At 37.1% G+C, this 17,673-nt stretch overlaps 1 protein-coding gene across 2 annotated transcripts in view; it reads right to left on the bottom strand.

Moving 5' to 3' along the window:
• peak1 (pseudopodium-enriched atypical kinase 1) overlaps positions 1-17,673 on the bottom strand; it is a 107,078-nt gene that overhangs the window by 59,381 nt on the left and 30,024 nt on the right. The gene's annotated exons all lie outside the window — the stretch shown is intronic.

Below are 17,673 nucleotides of genomic sequence, written 5' to 3'. Positions count from 1 at the left end.
CCAGCAGGGGCAGATTTATCATTATAATGACTTCCTTTTACGTGTTGTGCACAGCAATAAAAAAATGAGCGATATGACTTATGACTCTTCTTTTAACAATGGAGATTTACCTGCCACCTCGATAAATCAATTTTCTTATTGAGCTTTGAAATCATAGCAGTCTGTTTTAATGGGATCAAAGTTGGGAGAAGAGCTGGCTATCAGTGAGTGATTTCAGTGAGTGATGAACTGAGAGCAAAGGAGAGGAAGTGAAGCTGGTTTTGACATTAAGGGTCCTCAGCTTTCCCATCAGAGATTAGTTTCATTGCTTTATGTATAAATCTCTGAGAATAACTAAGAAAGGAAGAAAGAACCTAATCTTATTATCTCCCCCATTTATTTTTAGCAATTTCTGACATTCTGACATTTGTGGCACAAGCTCTGTTTCCACATCAACTTCAGTGATCATCTGGACACTAAAGCTGAACTATTATGTAGTGTTTCTACTTGACTGGAAGCGTTGATAAGAATGCAACTATAATCACATCTGCTTTATCTGAACAGCACCCGCTCCTCACTGGGAAGAGTAAACTACGTTCATTCACATTGGTCTCCAAAAAATCTCCAATAATACCAGAAAAAGTCACTAGATTTGTCGCTAGTCGCTTTAAAAAGAAACCGCTAGAGGGGTCTGAAAACTCGCTAAATATAGCGACAAAGTCGCTAAGTTAGCAACACTGAGGAATATTAAATTTCGCAAATAAACCAATCACAGTGCTCGTTCGTCTCCGCTCACACGCACATTGGCTGTCGTCTTCTTCGTTGGTGTTCGTCTCCTTTTGTCTTATTGAAGTTAGCTTGACTCAGCAAACCAGCAGCTAATCTGCGCCTTACTGTGAACTACTGGGCTGAAGAGGCAAGCAGACATGTGTTAGCGACAAAATAAATTCAGTTATAACTACTACAAGAAAAAGACCGGCAAATGTATTGGTCGCCATTGTGAGAGTAGATAAAAAAATTCACTCGCACTGTCTCACATTTTAGTCTCAAAATGCGACCATTTGGTCGCAGTCTGGAGCCCTGTACCCTGACATAACTCAAATATGTGCAGTTTTTACTCGTTGTAATCATCTCAGGTTTTAAAGCATGCTCTTAATCTCATTAAAAATTCATTTTGATTGAGCTGGGTCGGATTGGATGAGTCTGTTCAGCCTGGGGATTTTGAGTGTTTTTTTCTTTTTCTTTCTTTGTTTCCTCAGTGACTGCACTGTTCTCCGGTTATCCAGTGTTTCCCCTATTATTATGTTAGGGGGTGCCCCGCCCTCCCAAGAGGGTCAAGTTAATTTTATTATCTACTTTCTACATCACGCACGTCAATACACGCAGTCTTAGAGCTACCAGCATGTTGTGCTACGATGCATTCTACACCACTTCCTCTCTTTAGTTAACTGGATAATCCATTTGCTCTAAGTGGACTGCACCAGAGTTCACTTGCAAGTGAACCATCACCCACCACCCTGTCCATGATCAGGATGGGGGATTGAACCAAAAGCAAAATTCAATGCAATCCATTAGCTTTCCTTAGCTAGGCAATTATTTTTTATTAATAATTTTATTAATACAATTATTATAAACTGGACTAATGTGGATTTGTTGTAACTGAATCAGTTTGAACTAAATCTGTCTGTAAAGTGCTTTGAGATGAGTTTGTTGTGTATTGGTACTACAGGCAAGGCAAGCCAGGTTTTTTGTGCAGCACATTTCATGTATAACACAATTTAAACTGCTTTACATAAAACATTAAAACCAGTGCAGCAAGTTGCAAAAGAAACATTTAAAATGAGAAGTAAAAGAAACTAAAAGGAATGGTCATATGAAGTCAAATAAAGCTGAACTTAGCTGACTGCATGGAATTGAACCAAGACCCCTGGTTTTCAAGCAAGACAGAGTCCACTTTGTTGTGAAATCCATACTATCCATGGAAGCGGATCAGGGTTCATTAAAAGTGGATCTAACGGCAGTAGTGTGAATGCACCCTAACACAGAGATAATGCAGCTGGAGTTAAAGTAACTCCTGTACGTTTACAATCAAATGAGCCTAGGTGTACCACGCATAGCTCCAAAGTTATATGTTTTTGCTTCTTTTTGCATTTTTTTTTAAATAAAAACTGTAGAGTGTAAAATAGTACAGCTGAATTCCCAATACATCTGCTCTCATTTAAATATTTTTCTGTGTTTTTGGTCAGATGGTTAAAGACGTCAAAAGTGTCTGAAAAGCAGCCCATTAAGAATTTGTCAACTCACATTAGCTTAAAGCATTTCCAGGCTGTCGCTTTTCTCTAATGAAATCCTCCTTTCATAACTGCAGCATTATCAACTGTGTAAGAAACTGCAGCGGTATTTGAGGGAATATTTTCGGATGCTGACCCTCTGAGCAAAAAGCCTTAAAAAGAGTGACAGAGGAGCTGCTTGTCTTGATGTATTTTAACAAAAATTAAAGAATAATGTTCCAACCAAAAACATGGAGCCTTTTTAACCTTTAAATCATGACTCATGTGATGATGGCATAACAAGAGACCAGCATGAGTCCAACTAAGTATACTGATATTGAAAAATGTCACTGTAATCCATTTCCAACCCCAGTGGAGCGAGGAGGATGGAGAAACAGTCAAGCTCCTGGGCTGCTTGCACCCCCAGACACCGCTTTCCTTTTTCAGTTTTGCCAGTGAATCAGTAATGATGCTGGTTCCAATTCTGTTCTGAGCCCATCCAGAGCCAATCTAACAGGGAGTAAGTCCAGGAGGGAAACAGTTTCCAACATCTAGGGACTCTACGAATGAGATAAGGCAAGCCATTTAAAAGCCATCATCATTTCATGAATAAGCAATAGGGGAAAATGAATGATGTGGAGGGTGTAAGGTTGAATCACTGTATTAGGACAATTTTATTTATTTATTTATTTATTTTACTATTTAAGTATCTTTTGCAGAAGCTCTGAGTCAAAATGGGACTCCATATTTTCACTAAATACTTCTGTATTTCAGAAAGGAAGGACAACAGAGCTGAAACTGGAAATCTTACTCTGCTCCTCTCAGAGTCTCTATCAGTTCACAACATTCTGCTGCATTTAAAATCTGCCCTTCTTCTCAGCTGCATGGCAAACAATTATTAACAGGATCAAAGCTTATGAAAGGGCTTTTGCGTCAGTGAGGGTGAGCTTGGGGAGCTGGGTGACTGAAAGTGATAATGACAACGCACTGAATTGTTTCTGCCTCTGCATGGAGTGTGATACATGCAGAATATTTCAGCTCTGCAATTAATACTGATGGAAATAAGAAGTGGTTAAAATCCCATTTGTGTTTTTATGAAAATATCTTCCACTTCCACAACAATCATCCATACCAATGAGCTGCTTAGCCGTGTCAAACTGCAAGAGCGATCAAAGTGAAAACTCTTACAGATGTGGTACAAGATGAATAATCAATATAAATTATCAATTTGAATTTCATGTTTTAAATGGCAGCAACTCAATGTCTCAAGACATATACGAGGCATATGGTGTAAACAACAACAACAACAAAGCATGGGTCCATCCTGGCTCATCTCAATGCTTCAGGTTGTTGCTTGGTGTAATGGTGTGGGGGATATTTTCTCAACAAACGGTTACGAGAAGGTCTATTTACCATTTATATTTTTGGGCCCCTTAGTACCAAAAGGGCATCATTTTAACATCACAGCTTACCTGAGTTTCGTTGCTGTCCATTCCTTTATGGCCACCGTGTACCAATCTTCTCATGGCTACTTCCAGCAGGATTTTGCATCATGTCACAAAGCTCAGATCATCTTAAAATGGTTTCTTGATCATGACAATGAGTTCAGTGTACTCCAACGGCTTCCACAGTCACCGGATCTCAATCCAATAGAGAACCTTTTGGGATGTGAGTAATGGAATAGAAGAATCTCATCATGGATGTGCAGCAAACATCTGCAGCAACTGTGTGATCCTGTCATGTCAATAGGGAGCAAAATCTTTGATGCATATTCCAACACCTTGTTGAATCTATGTCACAAAGATTTAAGGCAGGTTTTAAAGCAAAAGGGGGTCCAACCCAGTACTTGCTATGTCTTCCTGATAAAATGCCCAGTGAGTGTATGTGGATGTCTTAAATGTGATGTACACTGATGCTTCTTTCATTTTCAATGTGCTCAAGCGCTTTTGGTCTTGCAATCATGATAAAAGGCTGGTGACATCCACAGTCATGGTCTAACACACATATTGTGTGCATCAGTATGTCAAACAGACAATGAGCAGCTCACTCAGCTGATTACCTGTCGGAGGATGATTCAACGTATTCCAGGACCAGTGAGTACGGCACACGAGTGACTCTTAAACAAGTCTCATTTCAACCACAGCTTTTATTCAGTAAAGGGGATCAGAACTGTACTTGATCACACTTATATTCTTAAAGACAATAACACACTCAACTTTAGCAATATTGGATGCTAATTTACAATTAGAGTTCAAGAAATGCAAGGGACTCAGTTTCGTCCAGCTGCTTGGTTTTTTAAAACTACCAGCACTACGCAACTGTCTTAATTTGGAACACAAATATAAAGGAAAGCATTCAATCTTAAAGTCCGTTTTTTAGCTTCTTTTTTTAATGATTTATATAAACATCAATGCAATTGTGGTGCTGACAGATTTAATGGTAGTAATAGTAGATTCAAATCCATTTATGACTTCTAAAAAATGTATCCTTGGAGGAAAAGCATGGGAGAGCATGACTCATTAAACATGACCTGGGACACTTATTATATTACACATATGTCCTATGACAGTACCAGTAGTACTTTACATAATTTACAAGGCAATATAACTTCTCATAGAACATTGTGTTAGTTCAAACATCCTTAGAGCAAGCGACAAGATGGAAACTTCACATGGCAATTCAAACCTATTAAATAGCACAAGCTACAAAAATGGCCATTTCCAACCCATTTTAAGGGCAAAGGACAGTATTAGAAATGCCATGACTACAGATTAGCTTTGACACACTTCACTGAGCCAGAGAAAGGCATCATGTCATAAAATATTTAGAAGAGCGGGACATTCAATAGCCTAACTGGACTACAGAGCATGAAGTGGTACGAGAAATGAAATGATGAAATATCAATCTGAAACCATAAAATCGTGAGTCACAGTTTAAGTATGCACACATGGAGAAGGGTTAAAAAATCATTATCTAACTGGGAAACCATGTTTGACTGCCCTCTGAGAAAACAGGGATGTTCCAAGGGGTTTTGGTGCAAATAAAAGCTCTACTAGCGACTGAATAATTCAAGTTTAACTCTATGAAGGTTTAAAGCTTAGTTTCCACTTTCCATATTCATACATATTACTTACATTTCCAGATATGCGATGCATCAAAACAATGTAATTTTAATGATCTGGAGGGAAATCTCCAAATCAAAGCTGTCTTAACGAAAAACACAGATACTATAAATATGAAAAAATGTTTATCTCCAGAGTTTAGGTGCTGGATACAAGATGTTTCCTAAACTATTGACGTACTATTCTCAGGGTATTTGCAAAGCTGGCTGTCTATTGGACTAAGGCTGGTTTCCAAACCAGTTATGACATAATAAATCTTTCTTGCAGCAACAGGCTTGAAATTTAGAGTTGAGATGAGCTCAGAAATCTTCCAGATTTAAAAGTGGAAAACAGGCTTCCATAAGTTTAAATCAGCTGAGATTAAGCAACTTTTGTGACTCAAGGCCACTACATATTAGACTCTATTACAATATTTCAACAATAAAATACCAGCACTGGAACAGATTTACAACAAATTCATATTTTTCCATTCTAACTCCATTATTTGGTGACAAATATTTGTGAGCTAAATGACAGTGAGAGTTCTTTCTGAGTAAAAAAAAGTTAGATGACATCTCCTGCAGAACTGTCTTACAGGGTGTTTAACCCATGAATCTTGCATCTGCTTGGATGCCGGTCTTACTCTCATACATACTAAACTCTCGCCGTTTCCAATATTTCAACAACATGTTAAGAAACAGTAAAAATACAGGCTACAAGCTACACTTACGCCCCAAGAGAATATTAATGAAACATCACACTGTCTACAAACATGGTCACATGGCTGCAGTTTGGAGCCGCAAGTTTGACTGATAATGTTTGCTTTTTGACAAGTTAAGCTGAAGATACATGAAGTAAAATCACAAATACTTTAAACAGAAAAAATAAACAGTGTGTTATAATTTAAAGACAAATACCACAAATTTATTCAGCTTTTACTTTGACACATTAGTAGAACACTCTGTTCCTCTAAAGCTGTCAAAATTTCAGAGAAATATCTGCTGTGTTCACTGGAACTGCATCCTATAAATCAGCTTTCATGGCTAGGGGGATATCTTAGAGAGAAATTTATACCAACAAAGAAAAAAAAAATTAAAAAAAGAAGAAGAGGAGACAAAGTTCATGCACACAGCATTTGGAAGAGATTTTTTTAAAAAAAGGAAAAGATGACAGGAAAGAGAGAAGAGGGTAATGATTGTTAAGTACAGAATAATGTCCTCTGCTTTGTCTACTCTTGTTTGCTTCCTGTTCCGGGCTGATAACTGTAAGTCTCCAAGGGCCTCTGTTAGACCAAATACATGATAAGAACTTGTTAAAGGACCACTGAGAGAGGCAGATATACATACAATCAAAGAGGCAACACAGGAGGAAACAAAGAAGCAGATGCAGACAGTAAGGAGTTCAAAGTATTATAAAGAAATAGCACACATGAGATAGAAGAAGATTTCTTAACATTTTACTTTTGGGACAAAACTACTACTTTCTTAAATCTGCTACTCGATGCATGCAGGTAAATCTTTAGTCAAATCCTCTTCTCTGAGCTTTAAATACTGAAAAATAAGGTGATGAGACTATGTCAAACCCTAAATAACTGACTAATGATGATTTGCATGTGTAAAAGGTTTTGCTCTTTTAAAAGCATAAACTCATCATTAATCTTTCACTGTCTGCATGCATTGAGCCATAAGAGATCCCATACAGATGACAATCTTTGCATGTGGTAAGTATTGCAGACATCTAAGAGTTATAAACAAACCCCTGGGGGGAGCAAAAGCTAGAAAACTGCTGTTTTGCTTTCTTGTGAGGTTCATGTCAGTGTGGAGAAAACACCAGCATAATGATTCATTTTATATGCCAGAGGCTTTGAATGTTTTATGCACTCTGCTTACTTTCTTCAATCTTGAAAATGCAGATCCTACTGAAAATGCAAAGTTTGCAGTTTGAAATTCAAGCTGAAGAAACACATTGCTAAATGATCTCACCTGGAATTCTGAGGAAGGATGTCCCACAGACAAGTCTGCGCCATACACTCAGATAGCAATGGAGACCTATTCTATAAGTGGGAAAAAGGAAAGATGAGTAATAAAAGAGGAAAAAATATTGGGAAAGGCAGAGCTGAGGTTTTCAGAAAGTCATAGTCCTCTTAGACCTTAAATACTTTAATCCTCATGATTACAGCAACAGATTTGACGACTGAGTCATCACAAGACACAGGAAAACAGCATACAAAAAAATTAATCGGAGCTGTGAGCGAAGGCATTTCCTGCTGAGTTTTACAGCCTTGTGTGATGTAAGTCTGTTTAAAATGAGACCTTTCAAGTCTAACTTATAATACTCGCCAGGTACCAAATAATGAGGGAAGCATTTACTTCACGTCTGCAAGTAAGATAGCCTAGCTACAAATTGTATAACAAAGTGTAAACACGTCATCAACTAAAAAATAAATACCATAGTCTTCTTGAATAAATAATGAAAAATAACTACTGTACTTTCTGAATGCAAAGTTCAGTTTCTGTGCAGTCTGCAAAGCCTCCAGTAGATATGCTTTGTTTCACTCTGCCAACGCTCGCACATCGCTGCCAGTCTGCCCAGAGACATTTCAAGGCTATCGGCCCTGCATTCCATCAACAGCTGAGCTTGTGAGAGACAAGCAGCAACAGGACACTACAACACAGCCGCAACCACAGATCAGGAGATGAAGGCTTAAGGAGTTGTATCACATTCCAATCTGGTTGGAATGGGGTTTAGGTATTTCTAATAATGTAGCATAATTGATTGTGTAATGGACTGCAGTGATTTCTACTCTTTAGACTGCCATGATGAGCTCAAAAAGCTGTGCACCATAATGGAACCTACTGGGATGGGAAAACGACCCCAGTGTTTCCCTTGAAGGGGCGGGTCCAGCTGGTGAGGGTGGGGGTGGGTGACACTGTACAACACATCCATCCTTTAACAAATACAATTAGTCTGTTTTGCCTCTTAAGTTTCATATGTGGTTCTTCAAAAATGACAACACATTTCCTATAGTATTTTATTTTATTTGTAAAAAAAATTATAAGGTCTCATCACATTTGAGGCTCTAAACGAGTTTTTTTTAGCTGGCTGAGGGAAAATTGGCTCTTTGAACTGTAAAGGTTGCAGATCCCTGCACTAAACAAACAGGTGTAGCAGCAGTTTTCTCTTTAAACAGCAATAGTTAAAATATTTCTTAACATGTATTAAATCAAATATTTATGACAAAGAAGGATGAAAAGAGGAGAGAGAAATATTCACAATATGCACAATAACTTCCATCCATGCACTAGTGGTTCATTATCCACATTTATTGCCTATAAGTTCTCTAACTTTGCTTTCTTAGCTTGGCTGTTTAGCTTCACCTCTTGCGCCTGCACTCTCCACTACCAAGAGTTAAAGAGTTAACTTTCAATTTTACGGGTGTAACATGAGGTCTGTAAATATATCTATAAACATGTGTGTGGCCAGAGCAAGAAGCTTGGAAAAAACTGAAAAAAAGAAAAAAAAAAGAAGAAGAAAAAAAAAAAAAGATTAACATGTGACAAAAAACCCCAATAAAATCAGCCAGTGTTAATTAATGCAATGACAACGAGTGAACATGCCCAGCCCTACTTTATTTATATAGTACATCTCAAGATATAAAATCACAAAGTTATTCACAAGAGCAAACACTGTAAAAAAATAAATAAAATAAAATAAAACTTAGATATAGGCTTAATGAACAAGGTGTAAATCTCAACCCCAAAATCTGTTCTACTGAATCCTATATTCATGAACTCGGCACCTGCAACGGGTTTAGCCTTATCCAAACATCTTTTGTCAGCTAAACTCAGCAATGAAATCACATCGGCCAAACTTCATCACGGAATAACTTTCCTTAAATGACCGAAACGCCGTGGTTTAAAGTTAAACTTTTTAAATGTCCTGATGAAACCGTTTCAGTGAGTGGAGTCGCTCTAAATTTTCTTAAAGTTCAGATCTCAGAACTTGTTGACGTTGAGGCTCAGCTATACAGCCTATAACTGATATCACAATATTTTCTGGCTTCATTCCGATAAACAATATACATCTCGATGACTTGAAATTTCCTCTAAAACAATGTGTAAATGCTGAATTCAACATTATCATGCATAAAAAGACACCAGTACATTTTTCCCCCATTTAAACTTTTTATTTTGAACCAGAGACCTGCACTTACAAACTTTTAATAAAAGCATTAGGGGGCCTAAAGCCTCCATCTCTTAATGCTCATGAACTAGCTAACAGCTACTCCATGGTTATTTCCTGTCTCCCCCGAAACATCAACACCCATGTTTGAAGGAGAGTTTTCTGGATGGGCGGGGGAGCTGACTGTCTCTCTGAGAGAAGCTAAACTATGAAGAAAATCAAGTGTAGACGTTTTAAATGCTGCTGTGTCAGTTTGTACTCAATGTTTGCAATATAGACAATTTATATATCATACATAAAACTTCTAGGGATATATATAAAGAGAGAGTATTTTCGATATATCACCCACCTCTAACTGACATTAATAAAAACCCACTAAGAATATCGAGATCCATCTTAAGCCGTAATAAGACATAGAAATTAGTACAACGAAGACAGATTCAGTTCGATCAGCTGTGTGTGTTACAGTGATGGAAATGAAGCAGCAGATATACTCTGTCTGCTCCTCGATGGAGCAAAAGTGTTTCCTTTTTTACCTCCCTGGGAGAGTTTAAAAAATCCCATCATGTAAATCTGATAAATAACATCAGACTATTTAGTTTTTTAATCAAAAGGAAAAGTATAAACCTGTTCTAGGGGAAAGGGAACCTTAAATTACTTCTGTAGTGACTTGGCGTTGTATAGAAAACAAAATCAAAATACATTTACTTGAACCTCGGTGGGGTCTGGTTTGAGGGTAGGGCACCCCCCATATAATGGTAGGGAAAACACTGTGACCCATGTAAATGCAGAGATGCGATTTGAGATTGAGGTGAGTGAGAGGTGTAATTTAAATGAGAAAAGAAAAAAAAAATAGGGAAAATAAGGCAAAGCAGTAAACTGGCTACCAAAACTTTTCCATCAACCAAAATATAGAAACAAAGACCAATTAAGTGCAACCAGGGAAACTGCATAATGTCTACACTGAATGAATGTAGACATTATGCACACCCCTTTATGCTCTCAGAATTAAAAATATATATAATCCCTTCCATTTTCTGATGATTTTAGCTTTTCATATACTACAGGCTTTGAAACTTGATTTAAGTGCTTGTTCTGACGTTTTGATTCATATAGACTGTATACTGAATGACTAATTGTATTTCTGGTCAATTCTTAATCCTGTCCTACTTTTCTTTCCAAAAATAGTTTCCACTTTCTCCCCTGTCTCCCTGCCCAGCTAAAAATCCAATTTCATTTTGGCCATTTGGCAACAGAAGACGGATCTGGCTTTGTGGGCCCTCTGGCAAGAGATAACCCAACACTTCCAAACAAAAGGGAAACGCTATCAATCTATTGAAAGACAGTTATTACCTTGTGACACTGGAGAGACGCAATCATAAATTTGCATTCATGACTTGCAACAGAGGAGGTAATACAACATTTTTTCAAAGCAGCCCTCAGTTTTCCACAAACAAGAAAGTTTATTTGAGTTCAAATTCTCCTCAAAGCTCCAGTTCAGTCATTGATCACGTGGTGCAACCTTTTTCTCTTTTTATTCTCACAAAGTAACAAAACTTTAAAATTCGTTCTTTATCCTCATCTGGTACCAGGCTGTTAATTGTAACAGCAATTAACTGGGGCCTACTGGTAAAGCCTACAGTTCTAGTTTTCAACATTCATGCTTCACCAAGTATGAAGAATAAAGATGCTGCAAACTGCTGCTGAGAGACAGAGCGTTCTCACAAAAACATAAACGGCATGTAGCCAGAACTATTATTTCCAGTATTTCTTTCATGTTAATGAAAAATGTTATATATGACATATTATATATATATATATATATATATATATATACACATACAATCTTTTTGCTGACCTCCCACTTTTCTTATAGTACATGATTTTTATGCTAAATATTAGAAGCCAGCTGATTTGTATGCACAGAACAGAAGTGTGTTTACTATGCATTATTAATAAGTATGATAATGGGCTTCTGAGCTAATAGGTGATCTTTAATATGTAATGTTCAGAATATTTGGTATCCTCAATTCACTCCTTGGCCCTCACTCTATCATGTGTTGCTTCATTTGGCCCAATTTGAGGCAAAATAAATGCCATCTCTATGCACAGAATACAGAAAAGATCTTGGGTTTGTGAGCATTATTTGGTGAAAGATTGTCTCAAAGAGTTAGGCAGCATGTGTGCATAGTCACCAAATGTCTATCCATTCTGATAATCAGACAGTATCTGCTCCCTAGAATCATTTTTATGCTGTTTAAAAACCAAAAGCATAAAATCTCTTTAAACATTTTGATATTTGTAGTCTAACACAGGAGCTTCATTGAGGGATTTGAGTCAGACTACCCCATCATGGTTAACTTCAATATGTATGATTAGATGTCAAATTCAAGTTTATTTGGTTTGTTTTGCACTTCATCAAAAGCCAAGTAAGCTCCAGTAGAACAACAGTGATTTATCAGTCATCAGTAGTTTTAGTTGGGCATAGGGCTGGGTGATATGAACAAAAAATAAAATCTCTGATTTTTTCAAACCAAATCTGATCTCTGGTTTTATTTGATTTTTTTTTTCTTTTCTTTTTCAAACACAGTATTAAACTTAAATCCTTTACATTAAAATGTGTTTATTATAGTTATGTATTTAAATGAATGAATGACAATAAAAAAAAGTCACTTTTTTAAATGGCTTCATACTGTATGATCATAACATAATGATGTCTGGCTGTGTGCACTTCCAGATAACTCAGTACAATTTATTTACACTTTAATTCTATAATAATTAAATTTAACTTGCGGGTGCCATCCTAAATAACCAATACAGACATTTCTATTTATCCAAGTATTTGGATATTATTAGAAAGAACCTTAGTGAACCATGTATGATTCTCAGATGATTCAGTTTAGTCCTTGGAAATTTAATACAAAATATACATTCTCACTTTTATTTTCTGTTAGATAAACCTGTTCTCAGTATGCACATGAGCTTAGGAGTGGCATGTATGCACCATGCAGTAAGTAAAAGAATTATGTCAGACATCAGAGGTACTAAGGAAGGCATCCATCCCACCTTTCAAGTTTCACAGAGCTGGCATGTAAACACAGCTGCAAAAGCACACTTCATAGGGTGGGATGAACAGGGGTCTGGCAGAAAGCAGTCACAACAAGATGAGGGTACGAAGCAGAACATCTCCCTCACCGACATCATCCACCCTAATGATAACAGTCAGATGTTACACTGGTTTGAAACGTTATTTTATGGGCCACAATGAAACTGATCATAAAGGAGGAATTCTACAGTGACTGCATAGTTATGCTTGCATATTTAGAGCTTTCAAAGACTGTATAGAGAGACTAGTCTAGACAGCTGCCTCCTTTTACAGTAAAACTGTTTTAATTAACAAGGGTAATAAGCTTTACATTTAAGGACAATACAAGCCATGCCTCAGCCTCAGTGTGACTTTTATATTTAAAATTGGTCATTGACAATTAAGGAAAATTGACATCATAAATGCAAGATTTCCCATCAATATCTAATGCTTTAACCAGCCCTTTTCACAGGGAAAGTGCAGTACAATGGCAAAAGAAGAGAATTCCACTCTGCATTGCCATTGCTAACCTTTGTCCACTCATACTGACAAGTGAGAGGCAGCTTCACACCATATGAGTGTGTGCTTTTAAATAGCATGCTGGGCTTATGTAATCAGCATCTCCATCACACATTAGCAAAAGGTAATTTGGCTAAGTGTATATATCTGCTGCTGGCTCAGGGGCCCATCAACCCTCTATTCCACCTTCGAACCATAAAAATGAGAACAGTGTGGTGGACTATAACAACCACAAACCAGAAATATGAAAATAGTTATTGCTCTAAAAATCCCCCTGTGAAAATAGCAACAAACTGCAACCCACACTAAAAATAGTGTTTAAATAAAATGACAAAGACTTCAATGGTGCAGTTTTTTTCTGGGAAATTGTTATTCAGATTAACAAAGAACATGTTTACAGCTGCTGTCTGCTCTAAACAGGGACGTTCTTTCACATGTGGCTCCACCAAAAGTAATTTAAAGGCAATGATACTTTACCATTTCTTTTTCATCTTAACTTTGATTTCAACACTGCATTAAGTTCAATTTCTCTTTCCATCTTCAAAGCACAGGCCACACAGGCAGGAGCAGAAGCTGAACAGCTGAAACAACAGCCTGTTTGAAAAGCCAGGCAAGACAAGCTTGAATAAACAATGATACAATTGGTGCCCAGAATAAAAAGGCCTGGTAGAGCTCAAGTTGGAAGCTTTTACACAGATTCATAGCTAATAAATCTGAAATACAGATTACTTGACACCCCGTAAAGTATCGAGATCTTTATTTAACATCTAGTGCTTCCCCTCTAAACCTTTAACCCAGTGGTTCTCCAACTTTTCTTACCCCGCCCCGCCTTTGGAGGAATAAACATTCCCACCCACTACTCATACATATGTACTTTGGTTTGGTAAACCTTGATCACTGATGTGCTTTCACAATTATTCTTCTTCTTGATATTTTTTGGTTGTTGGCAAAAACTAATTGGTGCATTACTGGACTCTGGAATGTGGACCAAAATGTTTCCAAAGCCCGAGTTGTCAGAATATCTGCTCCTCTGCTCCATTTTCCCAATCCCATGCGTCTCTCTTGTCATGTTCACGTGCCCCAGTTTGAGAACCACTGCTCTAACCTGATCTGAGATTACAAGACAGTATACATATACTTTAGCCAGCTTTGTATGTTACTTTATGACCACTTTTCATTTGATATTATGATAGACAATCTCTGAGCATGGTTTAAATGGTTAAAGACAAACCTACCCCTGAAGAAATCAGTTACAACCAAACAATGACAACAACAACAAATTTCCTCAGTGCTTCAGGAAATGACTGACACTAATCCAGCTCCAGAGCTGAAGCTCCGAAGCTAATCCTGCACTCTCTTTATTTTTTGGTGGCTGTATTATTGTGATTATTAATCCTTCACCTCTATATAAATTCACAAGATAACCATTACCCTCTACTGGAAGCAGAACCAAAGAAAGCAAGTAAACATAGGTTTTGAGGGTATAAAGATATGGGACTTATTCTTCTGTTAGAAAATGTAGTTTTTGTTTTGTTTTTTGTTTTTTTTTTACATACACATTTGTCTTGATCCATCTGGGCCAACAATGAAATGCTTGAAGTAAATGTTCTCAGCTGGCTTAATAGTTCACATCCTTGAAAAAAAATAAATAAATAAATAAGAAAAAAAAAAAAGATGTTACACAGATAATTGAAAATAGTACTTAAATTCTACGTGAAAAAACAAAAAAATTCAGGAGTTCTTTTAAGAATCTATTTGTAAGTGAGAGTGCAGCTCTGATTGTTTCAGTGCCATAACTTGGTGGTATTTAGGACACTGTATGTAAACTGTATGTAAACCACAGTGTAAGAAATAAAAAAAAAACGTAAAAAAAAAAAAAAAACAATTATTCCAGGGCAAAGATGATTTACAGCTTGCTGAAACAGAACTGAGTTATTCGTTTATTAAGAATCTAAACTGAATAAACAGTTAAGCTCTTGGCATAATAAATACTAACAGTCCTCACTGATGCGTGTGGGAAAGAACGTCCATATCTTGGCAGCCTTGACTAAGGACTAAGGAGAGCCATGACAGGCCATGAGGACTGATGACCTCTTCTCATGCAATGGCACATTCCTGCCATAACTAAGTTGAAACAGGCCTAGGGTAACTATAGCGGGCAGCAGAGTCACAGTTTGGTGGAATTTATGGGAAACTACCACCCACAACTCTCCAACCTCTACTGATCCTACGAAAGTGACCTAAAGAGTTCAAAAGTCAATCTCACACCATTTTACTACTGGACCTTTCTTTCACAATCAGGTGAAGGTAGAGAGAAAAAAAAATATATATATATATTTCTAATTTTTTTTATACCTGGGACGTAGGCCAGTAGACAAACACTGTTTGTTGTTTTTTTTATTTCCTGTACTATGTGAATTTAATTTTTGTCTCAATTCTTAGATAATGACTGTCTGACTCAATATTTTGTCATTACTAGAAAGTGTGGCAATATCATAGTGTGAATCTGGAAAGCCAGTATTCCAGAGTCATCAGCTTATCCCTCAGAGATTCACTCTGAATATTAGAAGAAATGAAGCAGAGAGCTGAGCCGTAGATCATTTTATATTGATGTCTCAGACATCTGTGACTCTTTGTGAAATCCATTCCTGCTCTCCGATGAGAACTCCAACAGCTGCTTGCTTCCACACTTCACTTACTGGGGTGAACAGCAGGAACTGGAAGGCAGACCAGGAGTATAATGGGAATACATTTTCCAGATGACTACTAATTTATTGATTTACACTGACTTTGTCTCCATTAACACAATGGGCTTAAAGGACGGACCAGGTTTTCCAACTTTTACACACACTTTTCCTGGAAATTGGATGCATTCTATGGCATAACTGACTTAAACCTTATCAACAGGATCCTGATGGGAAAACTTTATATTATTTACAGTTGAAGATGGATCACAAGGGCACTCTGAATAACGCTGCTGAAATGGTAACTTGAGAAGCAAAAGAGCACAGGACACATTTTAATCCATTTATAAGGATGATGACAGTGAGGGGAAATGCAACAATCAATACGTGGAGCAACTTTAAGAGCTTCCATGAGTCAACAATGTGTCATCTTGATGGATCTATATATATTTTACACATCCAGTCAATATACATTAACTTTCAGAGTGCTCAGAATCACCACAGGGATTCAAGTGCAGCTCCAGGCCGCTGTCTGCCACAGGCATCTAAACAGAAATTAAAAAGTGTGATGAAGCCTAAAGATTTTTTTCCATCCTTTTTATCAAAAGCAAACACTGGTATTGTTGTACCACTCATATCAGCTAAAACAGCTAATTTAGTGTGCACTTATGCAGTGTTATCCTAAATTTAGGTTCTGAAAAGCATTGCATTAAAGTTTTCACATTTGAGTTTGATTAAATTTAAGTGAACTCACAGTTTTCCAGTGAGTCAGTAAGAAGACTGTGTTCACCATTACTTATTATCTAGGTGATACATTTCTACTGAATGGTTTACTGAACTCAGCAGAGGGCAGGACAAGTAATCGGTGATTAATCACTTAGTCATCTCTCTAAAGCTGCAATGTATCTTGAATGAATCAACCCTTTTTTAAGCTGTTGCCAAAATATGCAGAAGAAGAAAAGATATTTCTTCTTCAAAGCTTAGTTTGTTGTGGAAACACTAGAAAATTTAAGAACTTTCTTTTTAGAGCCAGCATCAAAGGGCTGTTGACATGACCATCATAACTCAAATATGTTCCTGATGCCCAAAATCATACTTTATTACACTTAATTCTAACAGTAAATATGCAGTTTGATATATTAGAATGAACCATTTTCAAAAGGGACAGCTCCAGCTGCCAAAACCCTAAAACGGATGACCGGATGGATGGTATTTTCAAAGAGGAAGAGCTTAAAAAAAAAAAAAAAAAAAGAAAGAAAAGCCCTAGATTAGCCACATCCCTTTCACATGTCCAATATTTAACACTGGCTGTGACAGTTCTGCAGACACTGGTGGGACTTAGGCTGAATTAAAGCAGTTCCGCTGTTGTCCTGAAAATACTGCCAAAGCTAATCAAATTGCAAGTGACCTACTCTGCATTAGAGACAGAATTTCATTTTATTTGTGACTGTGACTCTTCACGATGTGAAGCTATAACTTAAAAATCAAGTGTCGTATAGTCATGAAGGACTAAACTATTCCCCAAAAAGGACTGATTATTTTATAAACAGAAAGAATCCTTTCCAAATTAATTGAATCATTTGAACATGACTTGATACGGTTTTGACTTCTTTTTCTGGTCATGTGCGCTACCGCAATGGGTTGCATGTGAGTTTCTTAGTATGAGCTGAAATGGGTGGATTACAGTCAAATATAACTGCATTCTGACATTTTGTTCCACATAAATAAATCTTTACCCACAAAAGCCAAGTTTTATGAGGCTATTTAGCGTTTGACAAATCTGACTCCTCTGCAGTTGCAGTTCTGTGCTAAAGCAAATGAATAGCACTCACAAAGAAGAGGATTTATAGAGG

This window comes from Melanotaenia boesemani, chromosome 10 (genome assembly GCF_017639745.1).
Source record: "Melanotaenia boesemani isolate fMelBoe1 chromosome 10, fMelBoe1.pri, whole genome shotgun sequence".
Lineage (NCBI taxonomy): Eukaryota > Metazoa > Chordata > Actinopteri > Atheriniformes > Melanotaeniidae > Melanotaenia > Melanotaenia boesemani.
The sequence above is the reverse complement of the archived record's forward strand: the minus strand, read 5'-3'. Positions and strand labels throughout refer to the sequence as shown.